This window comes from Engystomops pustulosus, chromosome 10 (assembly GCF_040894005.1).
Source record: "Engystomops pustulosus chromosome 10, aEngPut4.maternal, whole genome shotgun sequence".
NCBI lineage: Eukaryota > Metazoa > Chordata > Amphibia > Anura > Leptodactylidae > Engystomops > Engystomops pustulosus.
This window is the reverse complement of record NC_092420.1, coordinates 50,663,608-50,676,307: the sequence shown is the minus strand read 5'-3', so window position 1 is coordinate 50,676,307 and position 12,700 is coordinate 50,663,608.

Sequence of the window (12,700 nt, the reverse complement as noted above, 5' to 3'; positions counted from 1 at the left end):
AACTTATAAGAACGCTACTACACTTGATCTTATACAAAAGGTTCTTAGAAGTGCTGTTTGGGGAGTAGCCTAGAGACAGGGGCTTGGATTGGCGAAAGCTCGCCTGGTAGCGGAGCGCCAGCTCCATCCCAAGATCCAACTAACATAGTTTTAACAGCAGCACCTTTAATCTACTTCTAGTTCACTGTCTCCATAAATGGTCCCCTTATCAAACGAGCTGTGTCAGGCAGAATTTTCAGGTGTTTCACCACATACATAGTGGAACTCGGCGCGTCTGTCGCCGCCATGCTGGAGACCTGCAGTTGCAATCATAGAAGCGCAATATGGATGCCCCATACTGTCGCTCTTAATCATGGAAGTCCTCTCCATGGCTGCCTCCAAATGTCGTCCCCTTATCAAACGAGCTGTGTCAGGCTCATTTTTTGGGTGTTTCACCACATACGTTATGGAACTTGGTCACTATGTCGCCACCATGCTGTGTTATCGACTCAATATACCGTCAACCTTTTGTTCACAGAGGAAATAATTTCAGCGCTTCTTGCTCACCTCCTTTGGTTCCTCTCTGCCACCCATTGGTTTGAAGCCTGAGTCCATTTAGGGTATGTCTCCATTACACTCTCTAGCCTGCCGCTGCTGCCGCTGCCTCTGCATGCCGTCCCCTTTAGTGTCAGGATCAATTATTGGATGTTTTAGATGCTATCTAGCTTCATTCTGTCACTCTGTCATGGCCATGCTGTTGCCCATAATTTTGGCATAATGGTGCGTTTAAGCAGCCTCAGAGGCATCCATGCATGCTGCCCCTGCTGTTTCCTGTCCATTTCCGTGGTGTTTCCATCCTTTTCTGAGGTTTCCAGGTGTTTGGCCAAGCTTCCCTGTGCAGAGCCTTGGTCCCCTTGAAAAATGCTCGAGTCTCCCATTGACTTCAATGGGGCTCGTTATTCGAGACGAGCACTCGAGCATCGGGAAAAGTTCGTCTCGAATAACGAGTACCCGAGCATTTTAGTGCTCGCTCATCTCTATTCCTCACTGTATAGTGGTAGTGTCCTTCACCGTATGGAGGTAGTATTCCTCACTGTATAGGGCTAGTGTTCCTCACTGTATGGGAGTAGTGTTCCTCACGGTATGGTGGTAGTGTCCCTCACTGTATAGTGGTAGTGTTATTCACTGTATGGGGGTAGTGTTCCTCACTGTATAGTGGTAGTGTTCCTCCCAGTATGGAGGTAGTGTTCCTCACTGTATGGTGGTAGTGTCCTTCACCGTATGGAGGTAGTATTCCTCACTGTATAGGGGTAGTGTCCCTCTCTGTATGGTGGTAGTGTCCCTCACTGTATGGCGGTAGTATTCCTCACTGTATAGGGCTAGTGTTCCTCACTGTATGGGAGTAGTGTTCCTCACTGTATGGTGGTAGTGTTCCTCACTTTATGGTGGTAGTGTTCCTAACTGTATGGCGGTAGTGTTATTCACTGTATGGGGGTAGTGTTCCTCAATGTATGGGGGTAGTGTTCTTCACTGTATGGGGGTAGTGTTCCTTACAGTAAAGCGGTAGTGTTCCTCACTGTATGGTGGTAGTGTTCCTCACTGTATGATGGTAATGTTCCTCACTGTATGGAGGTTCTGTTCCTCACTGTATGGGGGTAGTGTTCCTCAATGTATGGCCGTAGTGTTGCTCACTGTATTCCTGTATTCCTCACTCTATGGCGGTAGTGTTCCTCACATTATGGGGATAGTGTTCTTCACTGTATGGGGGTAGTGTTCCTCACTGTATGGGGGTAGTGTTCCTCACTGTAAGGGGGTAGTGTTCCTCATTGTATGGGGGTAGTGTTCCTCACTGTATGGAGGTACTGTTCCTCACTGTGTGGGGGTTGTGGTCCTCACTGTATGCAGGTAGTGTTCCTCACTGTATTCCTGTATTCCTCACTCTATGGCGGTAGTGTTCCTCACTGTATAGGGGTAGTGTTCCTCACTGTATGTTGGTAGTGTTCCTCACTGTATGGCGGTAGTGTTCCTCACTGTACGGCGGTAGTATTCCTCACTGTATGGCGGCAGTGTTATTCACTGTATGGGGGTAGTGTTCTTCACTGTGTGGGGGTAGTGTTCCTCACTGTATGGCGGTAGTGTTCCTCACTGTATGGTGGTAGTGTCCCTCACCGTATGGCGGTAGTATTCCTCACTGTATAGGGGTAGTGTCCCTCACAGAATGTCGGTATTGTTCCTCACTGTATGGCGGTAGTATTCCTTACTGTATGGCGGTAGTGTTCCTCACTGTATGGCGGTAGTGTCCTTCACTGTATGGGGGAAGTGTTTCTCACTGAATGGATGTAGTGTTCCTCACTGTCTGGCGGTAGTATTGCTCACTATATGGGGGTAGTATTCCTCACTGTATGTTGGTATTGTTCCTCACTGTATGGCGGTAGTGTTCCTCACTGTACGGCGGTAGTATTCCTCACTGAATGGCGGTAGTGTTATTCACTGTATGGGGGTAGTGTTCTTCACTGTGTAGGGGTAGTGTTCCTCACTGTATGGTGGTAGTGTCCCTCACCGTATGGGGGTAGTATTCCTCACTGTATAGGGGTAGTGTTCCTCACTGTATGGTGGTAGTGTCCCTCTCCGTATGGCGGTAGTATTCCTCACTGTATAGGGGTAGTGTCCCTCACTGAATGTCGGTAGTGTTCCTCACTATATGGCGTTAGTGTTCCTTCCTTTATGGCGGTAGTGTTCCTCACTGTATGGCGGTAGTATTCCTTCCTTTATGGCGGTAGTGTTCCTCACTGTATGGCGGTAGTATTCCTTACTATATGGCGGTAGTGTTCCTCACTGTATGGCGGTAGTGTACTTCACTGTATGGGGGAAGTGTTCCTCACTGAATGGAGGTAGTGTTCCTTACTGTATGGCGGTAGTATTGCTCACTATATGGGGGTAGTATTCCTCACTGTATAGGGGTAGTGTCCCTCACTGTATGGCCGTAGTATTCCTTACTGTATGGCGTTAGTTTTATAATGTTTTCATACATTTACAAAAATTAAAATCTCCTGTACAAAAAATATTTTTTTTATTTTGCCATCTTCTGGCGCTAATAACTTTTTTATACTTTGGTGTTTGATGATGTTTTTTATACTTTGATAACATTTTCATTGCTATTATTTTAAAGATTTTGAGACCTTTTGATCACATTTTATTGAATTTTTTTATATTTTTCAAAATTTCAAAAAAGTGCCATACTCGTCTTTGGGCGCTATTTTCCGTTTACGGGGTTAAACGCAGTGAAAAAACATTATTATATTTTGATATATCAGTCATTTTCAGACTCAGTGATAGCTAATGCGTTTATGATTTTTATTGTTTATTTTTATATCAGTTCCAGGGAAAGGGGGGTGAATTGAATTTTTAGGTTTTTTCATTATAATTTTTTATTGAAATTTTTATTGAAATTTTTACTATTTTTCAGACTCCCTAGGGTACTCTAACCCTAGGTTGTCTGATAGATCCTATCATATACTGCCATACTCCAGTGTGGCAGTATATGTGGATTTCCCTCCTCATTCATAACAATGATCGCACATTTTAATGAAGGGGTTAAACTGAGGCAGCCTTGAATCTGCAGAAGACCCGAGGCTGTCATGGCGACGGATCGCCACTCCCCGATGACATTTTTTAAGCCACCGGCAACTTTGCATTTAACACCGCAGGTGTTACCGGTAAGCCTTTGCAGCAATATGCAGCTAAATTTTACCAGCTATGTAGAGGGCTCATCCCGGGAAACCTCTCCTTTCACCCGGCATGTAACGTTATGTTATGTCACATGTCGTGATTCGTTTTGATTCAATTTCGGTCTTTTTTTTTATTGCTATAGAACATTTATATATTTTCTTCTGTGACATTCATGAGGCGGAGTAAAAGATAACTACCTCAAAATACAGCATGAAATTGAATGTTATTTATAATAATAATGCTATTAACAGTAGTAGTAATAACAGCCATACTCTATGTACATGCACAATGTAGAAGAAATATATTTTTTAAGTGTATTCATCTTTCACATTGACACAGCTATAGAATAATAGGTTTACCATTTGTAATTCAGACAATTTCACATTACAAAATGAATTATGACGTCTTTCTTGTAAAGGGCTCAGATTTCTATAATCAAAATCAATTTTCTATGTTGTATAGTATGATGACATTAAATATTACTAAATTCGTAAGTGCTCTTTATTGTCACTTAGGCATTTTAAAAATCCATTGACTTCATTAAAATGCATTGGAAACATATTTTTATTGATTGACTCGAAATGTTGTACCTGTCATACTATTTGAAACAATATTCTCACAAAAAAGCATATTTTTATACACATGAGGGGGGGGTGGTATTCAAAACTGGATCTTCATACATTTTTAGTTTTGTAATTCATGAAAGGAAAGGAATTATTCCATGTTATATTCCATGTTATAAAAAAAGAGAGCAATACAAAATAACATATAAAGAGTACATTATCTTTTTTTCCAGCTTTTTTTCTTACATTGAACTTTTCTAAAGCAGTTTACCTTTACAGAAGTATGGTTCAATCTTGGACTGTTTAAATGGCAAGAAATTAATTTATATCTGGTGCTGCACATTACAGCAGGATTTTGGTTGTATTACAGAGAACCTGTCAGGCAAATTACACCCAAAATATATTTTTATAAATTGCCATCAGAAAGCATTGCCCCTATTCCTACATTGTCCCTCTACATGGCTGTAAACTTATAAGCCTATTGTGTCCACAAAATGGACAAACCCAAAGCACAGACCTCATAAATTCAAATAATGTCATAAATCTTTATTCAATATACATATACAAAAATTATTAAAATTGTACAACCACAGATTATGAAGCGCAGATAAGGGAATCACTCAGTTTGGATACTTTGGGAACCTTACAGTGTTCTTAGTAGCAAACTTGGGAAAATAATATAGAGCAAAGTGCAATGTGCAAACAGGGATCAATATCACTGAGCCTATGAGGTCCTATAACATGTGCCCCAAGTAGAAAACATAGTTTTCTTACTCATAATGGTTACACCGGTTCACGTATACTGGGTGATTCCAGCCCGACGCACGTTTCGGCTCAATTGAGCCTTCATCTGGGGGTGGCTGTAAACGTAAACAATCAGGTCCTAAAGCTGTATGCAAATGACCTGTGACAGGTCCAATGAATCAATATCATATTCAGCAGTCCAGCTAATCAATGAGTGGGAGGCACAGCCACACCCCCAGTACTTGACTGACAGCCTGTATAATAATATGCCACTACTGCAGTCTGTGTGTGTCTGAGATACTCCTATACACATGACTGATAGCCTGTATAATGATGTGACACTCCTGGTGCTGGCTCCTCTATGTGCTTCATGTTGCTGGCATCCCCTGTAGCTGGGGTGTGTATGAGATACCCCTGTACACATGACTGACAGCCTGTATAATGATGTGACACTCCTGGGGCTGGCTGCTCTATGTGCTTCATGTTGCTGGCATCCCCTGTAGCTGGGGTGTGTATGAGATACCCCTGTACACATGACTGACAGCCTGTATAATGATGTGACACTCCTGGTGCTAACTCCTCTATGTACTTCCTGGTGCTCCCTGCAGTTTGTATGTGAAATACTCCTATTCACATGACTGACAGCCTGTATAATGATGTGACACTCCTGGTGCTGGCTCCTTTATGTTCTTCCTGGTGCTGGCAAACATGCCTCCTGCAGCCTGTGTGTTTATGAGATACACCTATACACATGGCTGTATCCTGTATAATGAAGTGACATTCCTAGTGCTGGCTCCTCTCTGTGCTTCCTGGTTCTGGCTGGTGTGCCCCTGCAACCAGTGTGTGTATGAAAGATACAACTTCTTCAGGATGCAGCCATGTATATGGAAGAGGATGTCAAATACTTGTGTAGCTGATGTCTGTGTCTCTCATGTGTATAGGAGGAGAGAGCATTCAGCAGATAAAGCACATGCATTAGCAATGCTCTACTATATACACTCACCGGCCACTTTATTAGGTACACCTGTCCAACTGGTCGTTAACACTTAATTTCTAATCAGCCAATCACATGGCGGCAACTCAGTGCATTTAGGCATGTAGACATGGTCAAGAAAATCTCCTGCAGTTCAAACTGAGGATCAGTATGGGGAAGAAAGGTGATTTGAGTGCCTTTGAACATGGCATGGTTGTTGGTGCCAGAAGGGCTGGTCTGAGTATTTCAGAAACTGCTGATCTACTGGGATTTTCACGCACAACCATCTCTAGGGTTTACAGAGAATGGTCCGAAAAAGAAAAAAACATCCAGTGAGCGGCAGTTCTGTGGGCAGAAATGCCTTGTTGGTGCCAGAGGTCAGAGGAGAATGGGCAGACTGGTTCGAGCTGATAGAAAGGCAACAGTGACTCAAATCGCCACCCGTTACAACCAAGGTAGGCAGAAGAGCATCTCTGAACGCACAGTACGTCGAACTTTGAGGCAGATGGGCTACAGCAGCAGAAGACCACACCGGGTGCCACTCCTTTCAGCTAAGAACAGGAAACTGAGGCTACAATTTGCACAAGCTCATCGAAATTGAACAGTAGAAGATTGGAAAAATGTTGCCTGGTCTGATGAGTCTCGATTTCTGCTGCGACATTCGGATGGTAGGGTTTAGAATTTGGCGTCAACAACATGAAAACATGGATCCATCCTGCCTCGTATCAACGGTTCAGGCTGGTGGTGGTGGTGTCATGGTGTGGGGAATATTTTCTTGGCACTCTTTGGGCCCCTTGGTACCAATTGAGCATCGTTGCAACGCCACAGCCTACCTGAGTATTGTTGCTGACCATGTCCATCCCTTTATGACCACAATGTACCCAACATCTGATGGCTACTTTCAGCAGGATAATGCGCCATGTCATAAAGCTGGAATCATCTCAGGCTGGTTTCTTGAACATGACAATGAGTTCACTGTACTCAAATGGCCTCCACAGTTACCAGATCTCAATCCAATAGAGCATCTTTGGGATGTGGTGGAACGGGAGATTCGCATCATGGATGTGCTGCCAACAAATCTGCGGCAACTGTGTGATGCCATCATGTCAATATGGACCAAAATCTCTGAGGAATGCTTCCAGCACCTTGTTGAATCTATGCCACAAAGAATTGAGGCAGTTCTGAAGGCAAAAGGGGGTCCAACCCGTTACTAGCAAGTTGTACCTAATAAAGTGGCCGGTGAGTGTATTACACACATGAGCATGACATGAGAAGGGGGGAGGAGGGGAGAGGAGGGCAGGAATGGGGAGGAGGGGAGGAGGGGGGAGGAGGGGTGAGGAGGGGGGAGGAGGGGTGAGGAGGGGTGAGGAGGGGGGAGGAGGGGGGAGGAGGGGGGAGGAGGGGAGGAGGGGGGAGGAGGGGAGGAGGGGGGAGGAGGGGAGGAGGGGTGAGGAGGGGGGAGGAGGGGAGGAGGGGTGAGGAGGGGAGGAGGGGTGAGGAGGGGAGAAGGGGGGAGGAGGGGGGAGGAGGGGAGAAGGGGGGAGGAGGGGGGAGGAGGGGTGAGGAGGGGTGAGGAGGGGAGGAGGGGTGAGGAGGGGTGAGGAGGGGAGGAGGGGTGAGGAGGGGTGAGGAGGGGTGAGGAGGGTAGGAGGGGAGAGGAGGGGAGAGGAGGGGAGAGGAGGGGAGAGGAGGGGAGAGGAGGGGTAACAGGGATGACATCACTATCTTCATGTGCCCAGTCTCATTTTACAAAATAGAGAAAATATCATTTTAGAATTATTAATATATGAATTGACTAGATTTAGGTTGGGATGGAATCCTTGCTAGCTGCTCCAACCAGTAGTGGTGACAGAATTAGTGACAGAATTAGTCCTTTAAAGCTGACACCTGGTGTTGATGGTGATCTCTTTTGTGTTCATTTTGTATTTGCTTCAAAGCACATATAAAATGAATGTACAGCTGAAAAACCAAATCCATTCAAATTAATTCAATACCACCCATATCACTGACATTAGCTATCAAATGTGGGGATCAGAAGCAGCCACAGCATCCTGTTTTAGAGGGAAACTGTCATCAGGGATTTTAATAACCAGGTTTATGGCATGTCTCCAAACAGAAGCGCAAGTCATTAAGTGATCATTGAAAACTTTATTTCTCATGAAAAAACCAACAGATATCTTAGTCATAAACATGTTTGTGTGATCCCAAACCTCTTAATTATTTGTTACTAGTTGGCAAACACACCATAAAGCAAGCTTTACCAACATAGCAATTTTACTATTGAATGTGATATTGTAGTATTCCTGTAAACTGCATATACAGGTGGTTCCGGGGTTATATACAAGATCGGTTCTGTAGGTTTGTTCTAAAGTTGAATTTGTGTGTATGTCGGAATTGTATATTTTACAATTGTAACCCGAACCAAATTTTTTTTGGTTTCTGTAACAATTGGATTTTAAAAATGTTGGATTGTTGTAAGAACCAGTATTAACAATAAAGCTTAACTGCAGACACCTTTGATAACTATTATAGCTGTTTATTATAGCCAGAGGAGTACAGTAAATTACCAACATCCAGACATCCGTTTGTAACTAGGGGTCATCTGTAAGTCAGGTGCTCTTAAGTAGGGGACCGCCTGTACATGTAAGCAAACCTCATCATCAAAGGTCCTTTAGCTCAGGTAAATTGTAAATTCCATCAACTTGTCCCCAACTGCCCAATGTCTTTTGATAGCAAGAGGTACTAGTCTGTAGCCCGAGACACTAAGGAGAAGGAAGAAGCCATTTATTACCACTTCTGCCTTCTTCTTTCATCACTGAATATCATGAAGAAATGCTATGCAGTGAATACCGGAAGGGACACTTGCTCCACAGTCACAGCAATCATAACCAGTAGTGATCTGCCCCAGAAATCTGCCCCCCCCCCCCCCAGAGGGTCATTCTCTCCATATATGGTTCTTTATAGATGCTCCAGTTGCAGTGAAAAACATGAAAGAAAAGAAAATGTGAAAATCTCCTACAGGGATTGTTAAATAGTAGGTAATTAATTTATAATGGGCATTATAAAAAATTGAACAAAAAATTTATTTACCGTATATACTCAAGTATAAGCCGACCCGAGTATAAGATGAGGCCTCTAATTTTACCACCAAAAACTGGGAAAACCTACTGACTCAAGTATAAGCCGAGGGTGGGAAATGCATTGGTCACATCTCCCAACCCCAACCAGTATATAGCCAGCAAGCCCCTTGTAATATATAGCCAGCCTTCCCACATGTAGTATACAGCCAGTCTGCCCCCTGTAGTATACAGCCAGCTTGCCCCCTGTAGTATAAAGCCAGCTTGCCCCCGTAGTATACAGCCTGCCAGCCCCCAGTAGTGTACAGCCTGCCTGCCCCCAGTAATATACAGCCAGCCCACCCAGCACTTAAAAAAATAAACTTATATACTCACCTTCCAGTGGCACAGATGCTCAACGCGGCTCCTCTTCAGTCTTCTGTAACAGCCACAGAGACGCGGCCATGCACTCTCCTGGCAGGATCATACTATGACGAGGCCACTGCTGACGTCATAGTATGCCCAGGCCTAAGGATAACATGGCCGCATCACTGCCGGCTGTTACGGAAGACAGAAGAGGAGCCGTATTGACATGGGGCCGTCGGATGGCAAGTATATAAGTTTATTTTTTTTATTGACTCATGTGTAAGCCGAGGTGAGGTTTTTAAGCACATTTTCTGTGCTGTAAAAAACAGCTTATACATGAGTGTATATGGTATTTTTCATTTGAAAATGTAAAAAAATAAAGTTTATACAGTACTATACATAAAAAAGCCTTTCTTCAACTTTTTTACCAAAAAAAGTTCTTTAATATTAAAAAATATTAACTACTTTTCCCGATGCTCGAGTGCTCGTCTCGAATAACGAGCCCCATTGAAGTCAATGGGAGACTCGAGCATTTTTCAAGGGGACCAAGGCTCTGCACAGGGAAGCTTGGCCTAACACCTGGGAACCTCAGAAAAGGATGGAAACTCCACGGAAATGGACAGGAAACAGCAGGGGCAGCATGCATGAATGCCTCTGAGGCTGCTTAATCGCACCATTATGCCAAAATTATGGGCAACAGCATGGCCATGACAGAGTGACCGAATGAGGCTAGATAGCATCTAAAACATCCAATAATTGACCCTAACACTATAGGGGATGGCATGCAGAGGCAGAGGCAGCAGTGGCAGGCTAGAGAGTCTCATGGCGACATACCCGAAATGGACTCAGGTTTCACCAAAGGAGGTGAAATGATTTCCTATGTGAACAAAAGGTTGACGGTATATTTAGTCGATAACACAGCATGGTGGCGACATAGTGACCAAGTTCCATAACGTATCTGGTGAAACACCCGAAAAATGAGCCTGACACAGCTCTTTTGATAAGGGGACAACATGTGGAGGCAGCCATGGAGACGACTTCCATGATTAAGAGCGACAGTATGGGGCATTCATATTGCGCTGCTATGATTGCAACTTCAGGTCTCCAGCATGGCGGCGACAGATGGGCCGAGTTCCACTATGTATCTGGTGAAACACCTGAAAATTCTGCCTGACACAGCTCGTTTGATAAGGGGATGATGTGCTGCATATCCTCTCGTGCTCCAGCGTCTGGGGTATAGAGAGTTGAAATGAGACATTGGTGGACGCTGTGGAGGATCGTGGAGGCAAAATGGACAGGAAACAGCAGGGGCAGCATGCATGGATGCCTCTGAGGCTGCCTAATCTTGGGATGGAGCTGGCGGTCCACTGCCAGGCGAGCTTTCGCCTGTCCAAACCCCTGTCTCTCGGCTCCTCCCCACCCAAAATGGGCCTGGGGGCCAGAAGCGTTTACTTTAAAAAAATTATAATTTTCAAAGCAGGCCGGGTCGTTTGAATATTTCACCTAGGAATAATGGAATAGCATAGTGGTTCTATTTTTAATTGTTTTTACGGAAATGGTTGCATGATTAAGAGCGACAGTATGGGGCATCCATATTGCGCTGCTATGATTGCAACTTCAGGTCTCCAGCATGGCGGCGACTGATGGGCCGCGTTCCACTATGTATCTGGTGAAACACCTGAAAATTCTGCCTGACACAGCTCGTTTGATAAGGGGACGAAGTATGGAGGCAGTGAACTAGTAGAAGATTAAAGGTGCTGCAGTTAAAACTATGTTAGTTGGATTTTGAGATGGTGCTGGCGCTCCGCTGCCAGGCGAGCTTTCGCCAATCCAAGCCCCTGTCTCTAGGTTACTCTCCAAACAGCACTTCTAAGAACCTTTTGTATAAGATCAAGTGTAGTAGCGTTCTTATAAGTTTAGGATATGGCGGGTGAGGGGAATGTAAACAGATGCGCAAGAAGCGCTGAAATAATATTGGTAAATGATAAAAGTTTTCCAGTATATTTTGTGGATTACACAGCAGGGTTGCGACAAAGTTAACAAGTTTGATGTGGAAGCCATGAAAACAACCCAAAATTCTGCCTGACACAGCTCGTTTGATAAGGGGATGATGTATGGAGGCAGTGAATTAGTAGTAGATTAAAGGTGCTGCAGTTAAAACTATGTTAGTTGGATCTTGAGATGGAGCTGGCGCTCCGCAGCCAGGCGAGCTTTCGCCAATCCAAGCCCCTGTCTCTAGGTTACTCCCCAAACAGCACTTCTAAGAACCTTTTGTATAAGATCAAGTGTAGTAGCGTTCTTATAAGTTTAGGATATGGCGGGTGAGGGGAATGTAAACAGATGCGCAAGAAGCGCTGAAATAATATTGGTAAATGATAAAAGTTTGCCAGTATATTTTGTGGATTACACAGCAGGGTGGCGACAAAGTTAACAAGTTTGATGTGGAATCCATGAAAACAACCCAAAATTCTGCCTGACACAGTTCGTTTGATAAGCAGACCATGTATGGAGGCAGCTATATGGACGACTTTTGGAGGCAGCTATGGCGATGACGTGTGGAGGTAGCAATGGAGACAACGTGTGGAGGTAGCAATGGAGACAACGTGTGGAGTCAGCTAAAAAGACGACATGTGGAGGCTGCTATGGAGACAATTTAATTTGGATGGTGCCTGTATATGGCAGTCCAAAAAAGTTTTCAAACCAGAGGAGCAGGCAGGTGGTCCTCCAGAAAAATTAAACAGATTTAGTGCCTGTATGTGGCACTCCCAAAAATTGCTTAAAACAGAGGACCGGGTAGGTGGCCCTCCAGAAAAATTAAATACATAGAGTACTATAGCTAGAGCCAGTTGGCCCTGGGAAAAAATAGCCAGTTTCCTATGCTTTAGTGTACAAAGAGAAGGAGAAGGAGGACAATGAGGAGGAGGAGTGCATACATTATTCAGGTTGAGCTTCTTTCACCTGTTGGAGAATGAAAAGCCTGTCAGCGCTGTCAGTCGACAGGCGTGTACGCTTATCGGTGATGATGCCACCAGCTGCACTAAAAACCCGCTCGGACAACACGCTAGCGGCAGGGCAGGCAAGAACCTCCAAGGCGTACAGCGCCAGTTCGTGCCACATGTCGAGCTTTGAAACCCAGTAGTTGTAGGGAGCTGTGTGATCATTTAGGACGATGGTATGGTCAGCTACGTACTCCCTCACCATCTTTCTGTAAAGATCAGCCCTACTCTGCCGAGACTGGGGACAGGTGACAGTGTCTTGCTGGGGTGACATAAAACTGGCAAAGGCCTTGT